We start from the raw sequence: 13,074 nt of genomic DNA, 5'->3' as shown, positions 1-13,074 counted from the left end.
ACATCCTCACTAACACCTATTGTTGCTTGTATTCTTGGTAATTGTCATTCTAATTGGAGTGAGACAAAATCTTAGGGTAGTTTTGATTTGCATTTCTCTAATTACTAGAGATGTTGAACATTTTTTCATATATTTGTTTATCAATTATATATCTTCTGTGATATTTCTGCTCAGTTTCTTAGCCCATTTATTTTCTTATTGAATGATGGTGGAAAATCCCATTACTAGTACCCACAGAATCTGATTGAGAAGTATTGTGAGCATTCAGAAGATAACTGCCTTCAGAAACATGGATTCCAATAAGTTTCAGAATAAATTCAAGTGCTCCATTTGCAAGGATTATTTCATTGACCCAGTCACCACAGATTGTGGGCACAGCTTTTGTAGGCCTTTCTTTTGTATCTGTTGGGAGGAAGCCCAGTAACCTTCTGGCTCTCCTGTGTGCAAGGAAATATCACATCAAACCAACTTTAAAACCAATATTGTTTTGAAGGCATGAGTGTTTCTTGATAGATGGCAAAAGCCTCCCAACCTCCCAGCTCTGAAGAACAGATGTGTGGAATACATTAAAAAACAAAGGACTTCTTCTTTGAGCTTGCCAAGGACCAGCTGTGTTTGCTCTGTTCTAGGTCTAAGGAGCATGAGACCCACAAACACTGTTCCATTGATTGGACTGCAGAGGAATATTGGCAAAAGCTCCTGAAGCAAATGAGATCTTTATAGGAAAAAAAGACAAGAAAGTCAGAGAAATCTACACTGAGAACCCAGCATAATTTAAAAAATGGAAGGGTTATGTGAATCTGCAGAGGAAGGTAATCTGTGCTGACTATTGGAGGGTGTGCCAATTGCTCTAGGAGGAAAGGCATCATCATTCAGAGTGATTGGAAAAGCAAAGCAAAGAGATTTTTCAAAAACTCGAGTGAAGTGAAAACTGTGTCTCTAAAAGTGAGACTCCTATGAGAGATGTATGAGGAACTAAAGGAAATGTGCCATGAACTCCATGACATGGAGTTGCTCCAGCATGTCGAAAACTTGTTGAAAAGGAATGAGTCTGTGCAGAGGCACAAGCCCCAGCCTCTGAACCCAGAGCTTACCTCCTGGCCAATCACTGGACTGATGGACATGCATATCTCCTGGGATAATGAAATAACTACTTGTCACCTCCCCCGTTTGAAGACCTGAGACATTTGCTTGTCAGTTCTGATCATCATGATGTCACCCATTGTAGATGTTCGGAGATGGGGTTCGCTGAGGGTGAGGATGAACCAACACCTACCTTGCCTACCTTACCTAGCGTGCTTACTCAGGCATCCGAGATCGAGCTCTGAAGGCACGGATCTAATTTTATTTAGGGTTGTACAGGACATATATAGGCACATTATCCAATCAGGTTAACACACTTGTTAAAGTATAGCAGAGTCAGCCTATAGGTGAACTATATGCCTAAGTAATTCTGCCCAGCAACACGTCTGAGACAAAGGACTGGGGGAATGGCAAGCTCCAGCACACAGCATGAGGCAAGGCAGCACGGGCGAGCTCACACCACAGCTTTCTGGGACGCATGACAGAACGAGGCCTCCCTCAGCTCAAACTCAGCCTCAACAGCTGCAAAGACCTTCATTCCATGGCGAGTCTTTACCATGACCTCAGTTTCTCTGTTCAGACTGTTTGGCTTACTTAGACCATGGTGTCAGTGACTGCTGTCAGATAAGCTTGAGGAATGTTCCCTACAACCCATAATCCAGCAAGATCTACATGTTTTCTTACATGAGGAGACCAGCCATTCACTTTTGGCTGGTAATACTGGGAGGTAGATGTGAGGGACTGTTGGAACTGGATCATTGGAGTTTGTCATGATTCTTGGACAGTGAGGAATGACATGCTTGTTAACTCCGAGGGAGTTTTTCTACTTTTCTTTGTCAAAGAGGACAATGGGTGCCGTCTCTTTACCTCCTCCCCGCTAGTACCTCAGTACATAGGAAGGCCTCTTGGTCTGGTAGGGGTGTTCCTGGATTATGAGTTTGGCACAGTGAACTTTGTTAATGTGGCCAATAGTTCCCCCTTTGTAGTCTCCTCCCAAGTTCCTTCTCTTTGCCTCTCAGACTTTTGGATCCTTATGATCAGGACCAATCGGAAACCTGATCACATGTATCAGGAGTGCCATTAAGCTGAGAAGGTCAACTTAATGTCTACTTGATGTCTTTGATTTCATCTATTTCTATGCAACATATCATTTGTACTATTTTTCCATATTTTTATTGTTGTATTATAATTATACATAATGATGGGATTTATTGTTACATATTCATTCATGAACACACCACAACAATATAATTTGGCTCAAATAATTTTCCAGCACCTCCTCTTTTCCTCTCCTTCTCCCTTCCACTGACCGCTCTACTGATCTCCCCTCAATTTTCATGAGATCCTCTACTCACCATCTTTCTTTTCCTTTCTCATCACCAACTTCTATGTGTGAGAGGAAACATGATCCTTGACTTTCTGAGTTTGAATTATTTCTCTTAACATAATTTTCTCAAACTTTATACAATTTCCTGCAAATTGCATAATTTGACTTTTGTGCAGGGTGAAAGATAAAGATCTAGTGTTCTTCTGTATATGGATAACCAGTTTCCCTAAGACTATGTGTTAAAAAGGCTGTATTTTTCCAGTATGTTTTTCACGCCTTGTTTTTTAAAGTGTTGATATTGTTAAGTTCATAAATTCTTTGAAGTTCTTAAAATAAAATTTCTCTCTTAGGAAAAAAAAAAAATGGCAAACCTACTCCAACCGGCAGGTAGCCCTGTTTCCTGATTGTTTCTTCTTGTAGAAAATGTCACCAAAGTATAATTTCACTTAGTAATTACATAGTATACCTGGGTAAAGTCCACCCAGGCTTGGGATAAATTACCAGAAACAAGTGAAAAGAGCAATGAATATTGCAATGCTAAATTATCAGGATTTATATAATCTGTCTTTTAAAATGAATGTGATAATAGCAATTCTTCAGTTGCATAATAGAGATATAGATATGGGTTGTTTTCACATGGGATTGTTTTTTTCTAACATGTGAAATTCAACTCAGTTTTGGAGCAATGCTCTTTAGGTCCCCATTAAAACTTCAGTGGGCAATTGTCAAATGTTCATAGACCTCATTTCCTTCCCTCCAAGTCCTTTCTCCTATAGAAACCCAAATAAAATCTTTTAAATACTTGAATTAGATCTCATCATTGTGTTTAGAAATACTTCAATGGCTCTTGTCTCATTCAACTTAGAACAAGATCCATACACATTCCATACCCTGCTTCATATTCTACACTAGTGGTTCTCATTCATTTTGGTCTCGGAATCCTTTAATACTTGAACATTATTGATGTTTTGCAATAGACTTTATGTGAATTATACCTACTAACATTTGTTATACTAAAATTTAAAACAAATTTAAAAATATATATTTGTTCATTATTTAAAAAGAATAATATACAATATATTTAATTAAAAATAACTACGTTTTTCCAAATAGGAAAATATCAAAAAGAATGGTGGTGGTTTACATTTTTGCAAGTTTCTTTAGTGTTTAGCAGAAGATGGTTGAATTTTCATATATGGTTTTTCATTTAACTTATTATAATACCATACACCTTTTGCCTTGAATACTTAGGCTTACTAAATTGCTGCAGTGAGGTCTTCTTTTGCCATCCACTTATGCAGTCACCTTCAAATCCATTACCCTGTTTTTACTTTCTTCATAGCATTGAAAATTATGTGAAATTATATTACCATGTTCATGTTTGTCACCCACCTCTACCCACTCAATTATCAACTCCACTTAGGCAAGAACCTTATTTGCCTTACAAACCATTGTGTATTCTATTGTTGCATAACAAATCACAGCCAAATTTAGCAGCTTAAAACAGTAAACATCTATCATCTTACAGTTTCTGTGGGTCAGGATCTGGGTGTGGTCTAGCTGAGTGCCTCTGGCTTCAGATCTCTCCTGAGGTTGTAGTCAGGCTGGGCTGAAGGTTTTACTTGCGTGCTCACTCCTGTGGTTGTTGGCAGGCTTAGAAATCTGCTTTTGAGTTAATTCATGTGGGCCAAAGCTGCCTCCCTATCCACAGCTGGTTTTCCCCTAGGGTGAGAGAGGGCATCCAAGACAGAAACCACAGTATTTTCATAATCCAGTATTGGAAGTGACATCACATAATTTTTGACATGTCTACTCATTAGAGGAGAATCACTAGGTCAAACCCACACTCAAGGAGAGGGGATTACACAAAGGTGAACATCAGGGGGAGATCACTGGGGAATGAGAGGCTGCCTACCGTCAACTGTATCCCCAGGATTTAGCATAGTGTCTGGCACATTGTAGGTACTTGGTAAATACTTGTTGAATTACATTAATGCCCATAAAGTGCCTAGGGGGTTCAGCCTTGTGTTCTGAGCAGAAGAGGGATTATTTACTTTAGAAGACTTTTAAAAATGTTTTTTTTTTTTTTTCATGGCTCCTCTAGTTCTTGACTATTTCAGTAGTTGGTATAAGCCTACGTGGAAAGGAAAATATTAATTTCTTCTGTGGGATAAGAGACTTGTTGCTGGTGCTTAAAGTAAGAAATTGGGTCAATATGTTAGTCCTGGGCTGTGATGTATTCCTTCAGGGGAAATAAAAATAATTTCCTATTTCACTCATTGTTTTTCTTACATAAAATTTCATCATGTAGATAGAGTACAGTCTTGTGGGACCACTGTTCTCTCCTGATATCTTTGTTTGACTTCCCTAGGGCAAGGAGCATATTGAGTAGTCTGAGTGGCCTTATTTGTTCTAAGATACAATTATTCCAAATGTATTAATATTATCTGTAATAATTTTAATTATCTTCTTAAAATGTAATGTGCTTAACTTATTTTACTATATAGAACTGCCTTATTTCTATACTGTAATGTTTTGAGGAAAATTATAGCTAGTCTTAACTTTTAGCTACTATATAATATTATAGGGCTGTATATTTTGGTCAATTGTTAGTGTGAGTCAGTCTTTAATATTGTTTTCTTCAATGAAACTTGGCTTGGAGTATGACAACAAGGAGCCTTTGAGTGGCGAATAGTATATGGAAATCAAGATCTGGGTGGCCAGAGATGCTTAATCACTACTGGCATGTCATTGAATTTTGACCCTCTTAGAGTCTGAGGTAGGACACACACACACACACACACACACACACACATGCCAACCACACATTTTTGAAAGACTGATTTCATTCTAGCAAAAGTAGATTTTATATTTAATTGTAACTGAAAATGAAAGGCAGTTTGTTGATCTTGTGATTATAGTTTAGTAAAATGCATGTAAAAAGAGCCATTGAATACCTTTAACCAAGTGTAGGATATGAATCCCTTGAATGATATATCTGTGCTTTAATAATTTAATAAATGATCTGTTTGTGACCTAGGGTCACTAAGTAACTAAGAAGTGAACAGGCCCCTTCAGTGTTAATCAATAAAAACAAAGTCTTGCATACATTTGTCTTATGTGTCTATTTTGTTATGTGCTGGTGAAATAGATTTGGAGCTATTATGCCCATTTTACAGAGGAAAATCAGAAGTTTCCCTTAAGATCTTTGTTACAGTCTTAATAGGACATGATTTTTTTTTGTCTTATTCCATTTGTATTCCACAGTTTCCACTACTTTGTGAGCAGAGCAGTTTCCCAGGAAAAGCATACCATTTTAAGTAGCAATTACCTTTTACAATCTTTCTTTTGGTGACTGAATTGTTCTGCCACAGAGTCTACCTCACTGAGGGTCTCAGAGGTTACTGAGCAGGCAAAGTTTTAAAAAAATTCAATCATGAAATTTAGGGGCTTATGCATCTTTGGTATGTGCCTCAACAATGTATGTCAAGCCTAGGGTCTTCTGCGTAGGATCAGGAATAGTCCTTTGTTTTCTTTCCAGGGACAGTCCCTAGTTACTCATTAGTCTTACTTACAATTGTGTGTTCTAATTCTAACCTATAGGTGGCGCTTGGTGTCAGGTCGTGGGAAGTGCTCTGTGGAGTTGGCAATTGTTTGGAAGTCAGCCTTTTGGCTCCGTACAAGTGAGAGATGGCATATGTGAGTGATAATTCATCTCATACACATAGGCTTCTTAGAGAACTTAAAATACTGTGAATCTACATGTATTCCTTTTTCAACGAAGGATTAGTTCAGGATAAAGTTGTGGGAGAATTCTTTCTATTCCTGTGGAGTGGGTTTGGGCAGCCCACCTGGTGCAAAGTTAGCTTACTGTAGAAAAAGGAAAATATTTTTGAAAGTCTTGTATTTAGAGTTTAAGGTTTACTCAATTGAAAAATTTAAAGTAAAAATGGGAAGAGAATAAGATGCAAGAGGGTGAGAGAGAAATCCAGGGGGTGTATAAAAGAGTAGATATATTTACAGCTTTCTTTATAAAAGTAAATGTGCAATCACCAAATATTCTTAAAACACTTTAAGTTCTTTATTCAAAAGAAAGAGGAAAACATACTTGAATCATGTTTGCACGGTGGGTAAGTATACATTATATACTTGATAAGTATCATGGTAAGTATACATTATATCTTCATCAGGTATCATTCAAAGATACTTTTAGAATTGGGGATCTGTCATTTTTATATTTCATTTCTTTCTTTATCCTTTAAAGTTGAATAATGTTAGCCCCTGATTTTGTTCATCTTTTTTTATACCTTTATTTTTTATAAAGGTATTGAGGATTGAACCCAGTGCTTCATATATGCTAGGCGAGTCATAATTGCAGCCTATATTTCATTTCTTTTTGGTTTTATTTCACTGTGAGTTGAGAAGAAGTGATTGACTTTTTTTTTATCGTAAACAAATGGGATACATGTTGTTTCTCCGTTTGTACATGGAGTCAAAGCATACCATTTGTGTAATCATAAATTTACATAGGGTAATGTTGTTTGAGTCATACTGTTATGTTTTTTCCTTCCCTCCCACCCCTCCCACCCCTCTTTTCCCTCTATACAGTCCTTCCTTCCTCCATTCTTGCCACCCTCCTTAACCCTAACCCTAAACCTAACCCTAACCCTAACACTAACCCCTCCCACCCCACATTATATGTCCTCATCTGCTTTATCAGCGAGATCACTCGACCTTTGGTTTTTTGAGATTGGCTTATCTCACTTAGCATGATATTCTCCAGTTTCATCCATTTGCCTGCAAATGCCATAATTTTATCATTCTTTATGGCTGAGTAATATTCCATTGTATATATATGCCACAGTTTCTTTATCCATTCATCAATTGAAGGACATCTAGGTTGGTTCCACAGTCTGGCTATGGTGAATTGAGCAGAAATGAACATTGATGTGGCTGTATCTCTGTAGTATGCTGATTTTAAGTCCTTTGGGTATAGGCCGAGGACTGGGATAGCTGGGTCAAATGGTGGTTCCATTAGAAGCTTTCTGAGGAATCTCCATACTGCTTTCCAGAGTGGCTGCACTAATTTGCAACCCCACCAGCAATGTATGAGTGTACCTTTCTCCCCACATCCTCGCCAACACCTATTGTTGCTTGTGTTCTTGATAATCACCATTCTAATTGGGGTGAAATGGAATCTTAGGGAAGTTTTGATTTGCATTTCTCTTATTACTAGAGATGTTGAACATTTTTTCATATATCTGTTGATTGCTTATAGATCTTCTTCTGTGAAGTGTCTGCTCATTTCCTTAGCCCATTTGTTGATTGGATTATTTGTATTCTTGGTGTAGAATTTTTTGAGTTCTTTATAAATTCTGGGGATTAGTGCTCTATCTGAAGTATGAGTGGCAAAGATTTTCTCCCACTCTGTAGGCTCTATCTTCACATTGCTGATAGTTTCCTTTGCTGAGAGAAAGCTTTTTAGTTTGAATCTATCCCAGTTGTTGATTCTTGCTTTTATTTCTTGTGCTATGGGAGTCCTGTTGAGAAAGTCTGATCCTAAGCCAACAAGTTGAAGATTTGGACCTACTTTTTCTTCTATAAGATGCAGGGTCTCTGGTCTGATTCCAAGGTCCTTGATCCATTTTGAGTTGATTTTTGTGCAGGGTGAGAGATAGGGGTTTTATTTCATTCTGTTGCATATGGTTTTCCAATTCTCCCAGCACCATTTGTTGAAGAGGCTATCTTTTCTCCATTGCATATTTTTGGCCCCTTTGTCTAGTATGAGAAAATTGTATTTATTTGGGTTTGTGTCCATGTCCTCTATTCTGTACCATTGATCTACCTGTCTATTTTGGTACCAATACCATGCCATTTTTGTTACTATTGCTTTGTAGTAGAGTTGAAGATCTGGTATTGCGATACCCCCTGCTTCGCTCTTTCTACAGAGGATTGCTTTAGCTATTCTGTGTTTTTTATTCTTCCAGATGAATTTCATAATTTCTTGCACTATTTCTGTAAGGTACATCATTGGGATTTTAATTGGAATTGCATTGATTCTGTATAGCACTTTAGGTAGTATGGTCATTTTGACAATATTAATTCTTCCTATCCAAGAACATGGGAGATCTTTCCATCTTCTAAGGTTTTCTTTAATTTCTTCCTTTAGTGTTCTGTAGTTCTCATTGTAGAGGTCTTTCACCTCTTTTGTGAGATTGATTCCCAAGTATTTTATTTTTTTTGAAGCTATTGTGAATGGGGTAGTTTTCCTAACTTCTCTTTCTGAAGATTCATCACTTATGTATAAAAATGCATTGGATTTATGAGCATTGATCTTGTAACCTGCTACTTTACCTATGAGTTTTAAAAGTTTTCTGGTGGAATTTCCAGGTTCCTGTGAATATATAATCATGTCATCAGCGAACAGGGATAGTTTGAGTTCTTCTTTTCCAATTTGTATCCCTTTAATTTCTTTGGTCTGTCTAATTGCTCTGGCTAGAGTTTCAAGGACGATGTTGAATAGAAGTGGTGAAAGAGGGCATCCCTGCCTTGTTCTAGTTTTTAGGGGGAATGCTTTCAGTTTTTCACCATTTAGAATGATATTAGCCATGGGCTTAGCGTAAATGGCCTTTACAATGTTAAGGAATGTTTCCACTACCCCAATTTTTTCTATTTTTTTGAGCATGAAGGGATGCTGTATTTTATCGAATGCTTTTTCTGCATCTATTGAAATAATCATGTGATTCTTAACTTTAAGTCTGTTGATATGGTGAATGACATTTATTGATTTCCTGATGTTGAACCAACCTTGCATCCCTGGGATAAAACCCACTTGATCATGGTGCACTATCTTTTTAATATATTTTTGTATGCAGTTTGCTAAAATTTTGTTGAGAATTGTTGTGTTGATGTTCATTAAGGATATTGGTCTGAAATTTTCTTTCCTCGATGTGTCTCTGTCTGGTTTAGGTATCAGGGTGATATTGGCGTCATAGAATGAGTTTGGGAGGGTTCTCTTCTCTTCTATTTCATGGAATACTTTGAGGAGTATTGGAATGAGCTCTTCTTTAAAGGTTTTGTAGAACTCGGTTGAGAACCCATCTGGTCCCGGACTTTTCTTTGTTGGTAGGCTTTTGATGACCTCTTCTATTTCATTGCTTGAAATTGATTTATTTTTGTTGTGTATATCCTCCACGTTCAGTTTAGGTAATTCATATGTCTCTAGAAACTTGTTGATGTCTTCGAGGTTTTCTGTTTTGTTGGAGTATAGATTTTCAAAATAGCTTCTAATTATGTTTTGTATTTCACTCGTGTCTATTGTGATATTTCCTCGTTCATTCCAAATTTTAGTAATTTGAGTTTTCTCCCTCTTTCTCTTTGTTAGTGTGGCTAAGGGTTTATCAATTTTGTTTATTTTTCCAAAGTACCAACTATTTATTTTGTTAATTTTTCCGATTGTTTCTTTTGTTTCAATTTCATTGATTTCAGCTGTGATTTTAACTATTTCCTGTCTTCTACTACTTTTGGTGTTGGTCTGCTCTTCTTTTTCTAGGGCTTTGAGCTGTAGTTTTAAGTAGTTTATTTGTTGATTTCTACTTTTTTTGTTGAATGTGCCACATGAAATAAATCTTCCTCTAAGGATTGCTTTCATAGTGTCCCAGAGAGTTTGATATGATGTGTCTTTGTTCTCGTTTACTTCTAAGAATTTTTTTATTTCCCTCCTGATGTCTTCTGTTATCCATTCATCATATAATAGCGTGTTATTTAATCTCCAGGTATTGGAGAAGTTTCTGTTTTTTATTCTGTCATTTATTTCTAATTTCAATCCATTATGATATGATAGAATACAAGGTAGTATCTCTATCTTCTTGTATTTACTAACAGTAGTTTTGTGGCATAAAATATGGTCTATTTTAGAGAAGGATCCATGTACTGCTGAGAAGAAAGTGTATTCGTTCTTTGTTGGATGGTATATTCTGTATATGTCGGTTAAGTCTAAATTGTTGATTGTGTTATTGAGATCTATGGTTTCTTTATTCAATTTTTGTTTGGAGAATCTATCCAGTGGTGAGAGAGGTGTGTTAATATCACCTAGTATTATTGTGTTGTGGTCTATGTGATTTCTGGAATTAAGAAGGATTTGTTTTGATGTATATGGTTGAGCCAATGTTCAGGGCATAGATATTTATGATGGTTATATCTTGCTGATTTATGCTTCCCTTAAGCAGTATGTAATGTCCTTCTTTATCCCTTCTGACTAGTTTTGGCTTGAAGTCCACATTATCTGAAATGAGGATGGATACTCCAGCTTTTTGGCTGTGTCCATGTGCATGGTATGGTTTTTACCATCCTTTCATCTTTAGTCTGTGGATATCTCTATGAGATGAGTTTCTTGCAGGCAGCATATTGTTGGATTTTTCTTTTTAATCCAATCTGCCAGTCTATGTCCTTTGATTGATGAGTTCAGGCCATTAACATTCAGGGTTATTATTGTGATATGATTTGTATTCCCAGTCATTTGACTCATTTTTGTTTTTTTGACATGATTTGGTTTCTCCTTTATTTGGCTATTCCTTTAGGTTAGTTCCTCCCGTTGAGATTAGCATCATTGTTTTTCATCTCTTCCTCATGGAATATTTTGCTGAGAATGTTCTGTAGCACCGTTTTCTTTTTGTAAATTCCTTTAGCTTTTGTTATCATGGAAGGATCTTATTTTGTCGTCAAATCGGAAAGTAAGTTTCACTGGGTATAAGACTCTTGGTTGGCATCCATTTTCAGGGATGCAAGGTTGGTTCAACATCAGGAAATCAATAAATGTAATTCACCATATCAACAGACTTAAAGTCAAGAATCACATGATTATTTCGATAGATGCAGAGAAAGCATTTGATAAAATACAGCACCCTTACATACTCAAAACACTAGAAAAAATAGGGATAGTGGGAACATTCCTTAACATTGTAAAGGCCATCTATGCTAAGCCCATGGCTAATATCATTCTAAATGGTGAAAAACTGAAAGCATTCCCCCTAAAAACTGGAACAAGGCAGGGATGCCCTCTTTCACCACTTCTATTCAACATTGTCCTTGAAACTCTAGCCAGAGCAATTAGACAGACCAAAGAAATTAAAGGGAAATGAATAAGAAAAGAAGAACTCAAACTATCCCTATTAGCTGATGATATGATTATATACTTAGAGGAACCAGGAAATTCCACCAGAAAACTTTTAAAACTCATAAGTGAATTCAGTAAAGTTAGCGGGATATAAGATCAATGCACATAAATCTAATGCATTTTTATACATAAGTGATGAATCTTCAGAAAGTGAAGTTAGGAAAACTACCCCATTCACAATAGCCTTGAAAAAAATAAAATACTTGGGAATCAATCTCACAAAAGAGGTGAAAGACCTCTACAGAGGTAGTAGTACAACAGAACTACAGAACACTAAAGGAAGAAATTAAAGAAAACCTTAGAAGATGGAAAGATCTCCCATGTTCTTGGATAGGAAGAATTAATATTGTCAAAATGACCATACTACCTAAAGTGCTATACAGAATCAATGCAATTCCAATTAAAATCCCAATGATGTACCTTACAGAAATAGTGCAAGAAATTATGAAATTCATCTGGAAGAATAAAAAACACAGAATAGCTAAAGCAATCCTCTGTAGAAAGAGCGAAGCAGGGGGTATCGCAATACCAGATCTTCAACTCTACTACAAAGCAATAGTAACAAAAATGGCATGGTATTGGTACCAAAATAGACAGGTAGATCAATGGTACAGAATAGAGGACATGGACACAAACCCAAATAAATGCAATTTTCTCATACTAGACAAAGGGGCCAAAAATATGCAATGGAGAAAAGATAGCCTCTTCAACAAATGGTGCTGGGAGAATTGGAAATCCATATGCAACAGAATGAAATAAAACCCCTATCTCTCACCATGCACTAAACTAAACTCAAAATGGATTAAGGACCTTGGAATCAGACCAGAGAGCTTGCATCTTATAGAAGAAAAAGTAGGTCCAGAGCTTCAACATGTCGGCTTAGGACCAGATTTCCTCAACAGGACTCCCATAGCACAAGAAATACAAGCAAGAATCAATAACTGGGATAGATTCAAACTAAAAAGCTTTCTCTCAGCAAAGGAAACTATCAGCAATGTGAAGATAGAGCCTACAGAGTGGGAGAAAATCTTTGCCACTCATACTTCAGATAGAGCACTAATCCCCAGAATTTATAAAGAACTCAAAAAATTCTACACCAAGAATACAAATAATCCAATCGACAAATGGGCTAAGGAAATGAGCAGACACTTCACAGAAGAAGATCTATAAGCAATCAACAGATATATGAAAAAATGTTCAACATCTCTAGTAATAAGAGAAATGCAAATCAAAACTTCCCTAAGATTCCATCTCACCCCAATTAGAATGGCGATTATCAAGAACACAAGCAACAATAGGTGTTGGCGAGGATGTGGGGAGAAAGGTACACTCATACATTGCTGGTGGGGCTACAAATTAGTGCAGCCACTCTGGAAAGCAGTATGGAGATTCCTTAGAAAACTTGGAATGGAACCACCATTTGACCCAGCTATCCCACTCCTTGGCCTATACCCAAAGGACTTAAAATCAGCATAATACAGAGATACAG

The 13,074-nt window shown here is 36.8% G+C and overlaps 1 pseudogene; it reads left to right on the top strand.

Moving 5' to 3' along the window:
* The first annotated feature begins 289 nt into the window (after nucleotides 1-289).
* On the top strand, nucleotides 290-2,167 carry LOC124986357 (tripartite motif-containing protein 51-like; annotated as a pseudogene).
* Nucleotides 2,168-13,074: the final 10,907 nt, after the last annotated feature.

This window comes from Sciurus carolinensis, chromosome 6, assembly GCF_902686445.1.
Source record: "Sciurus carolinensis chromosome 6, mSciCar1.2, whole genome shotgun sequence".
NCBI lineage: Eukaryota > Metazoa > Chordata > Mammalia > Rodentia > Sciuridae > Sciurus > Sciurus carolinensis.
Note: the sequence above shows the minus strand (reverse complement) of the source record. Positions and strands in the feature narration are given on the sequence as shown.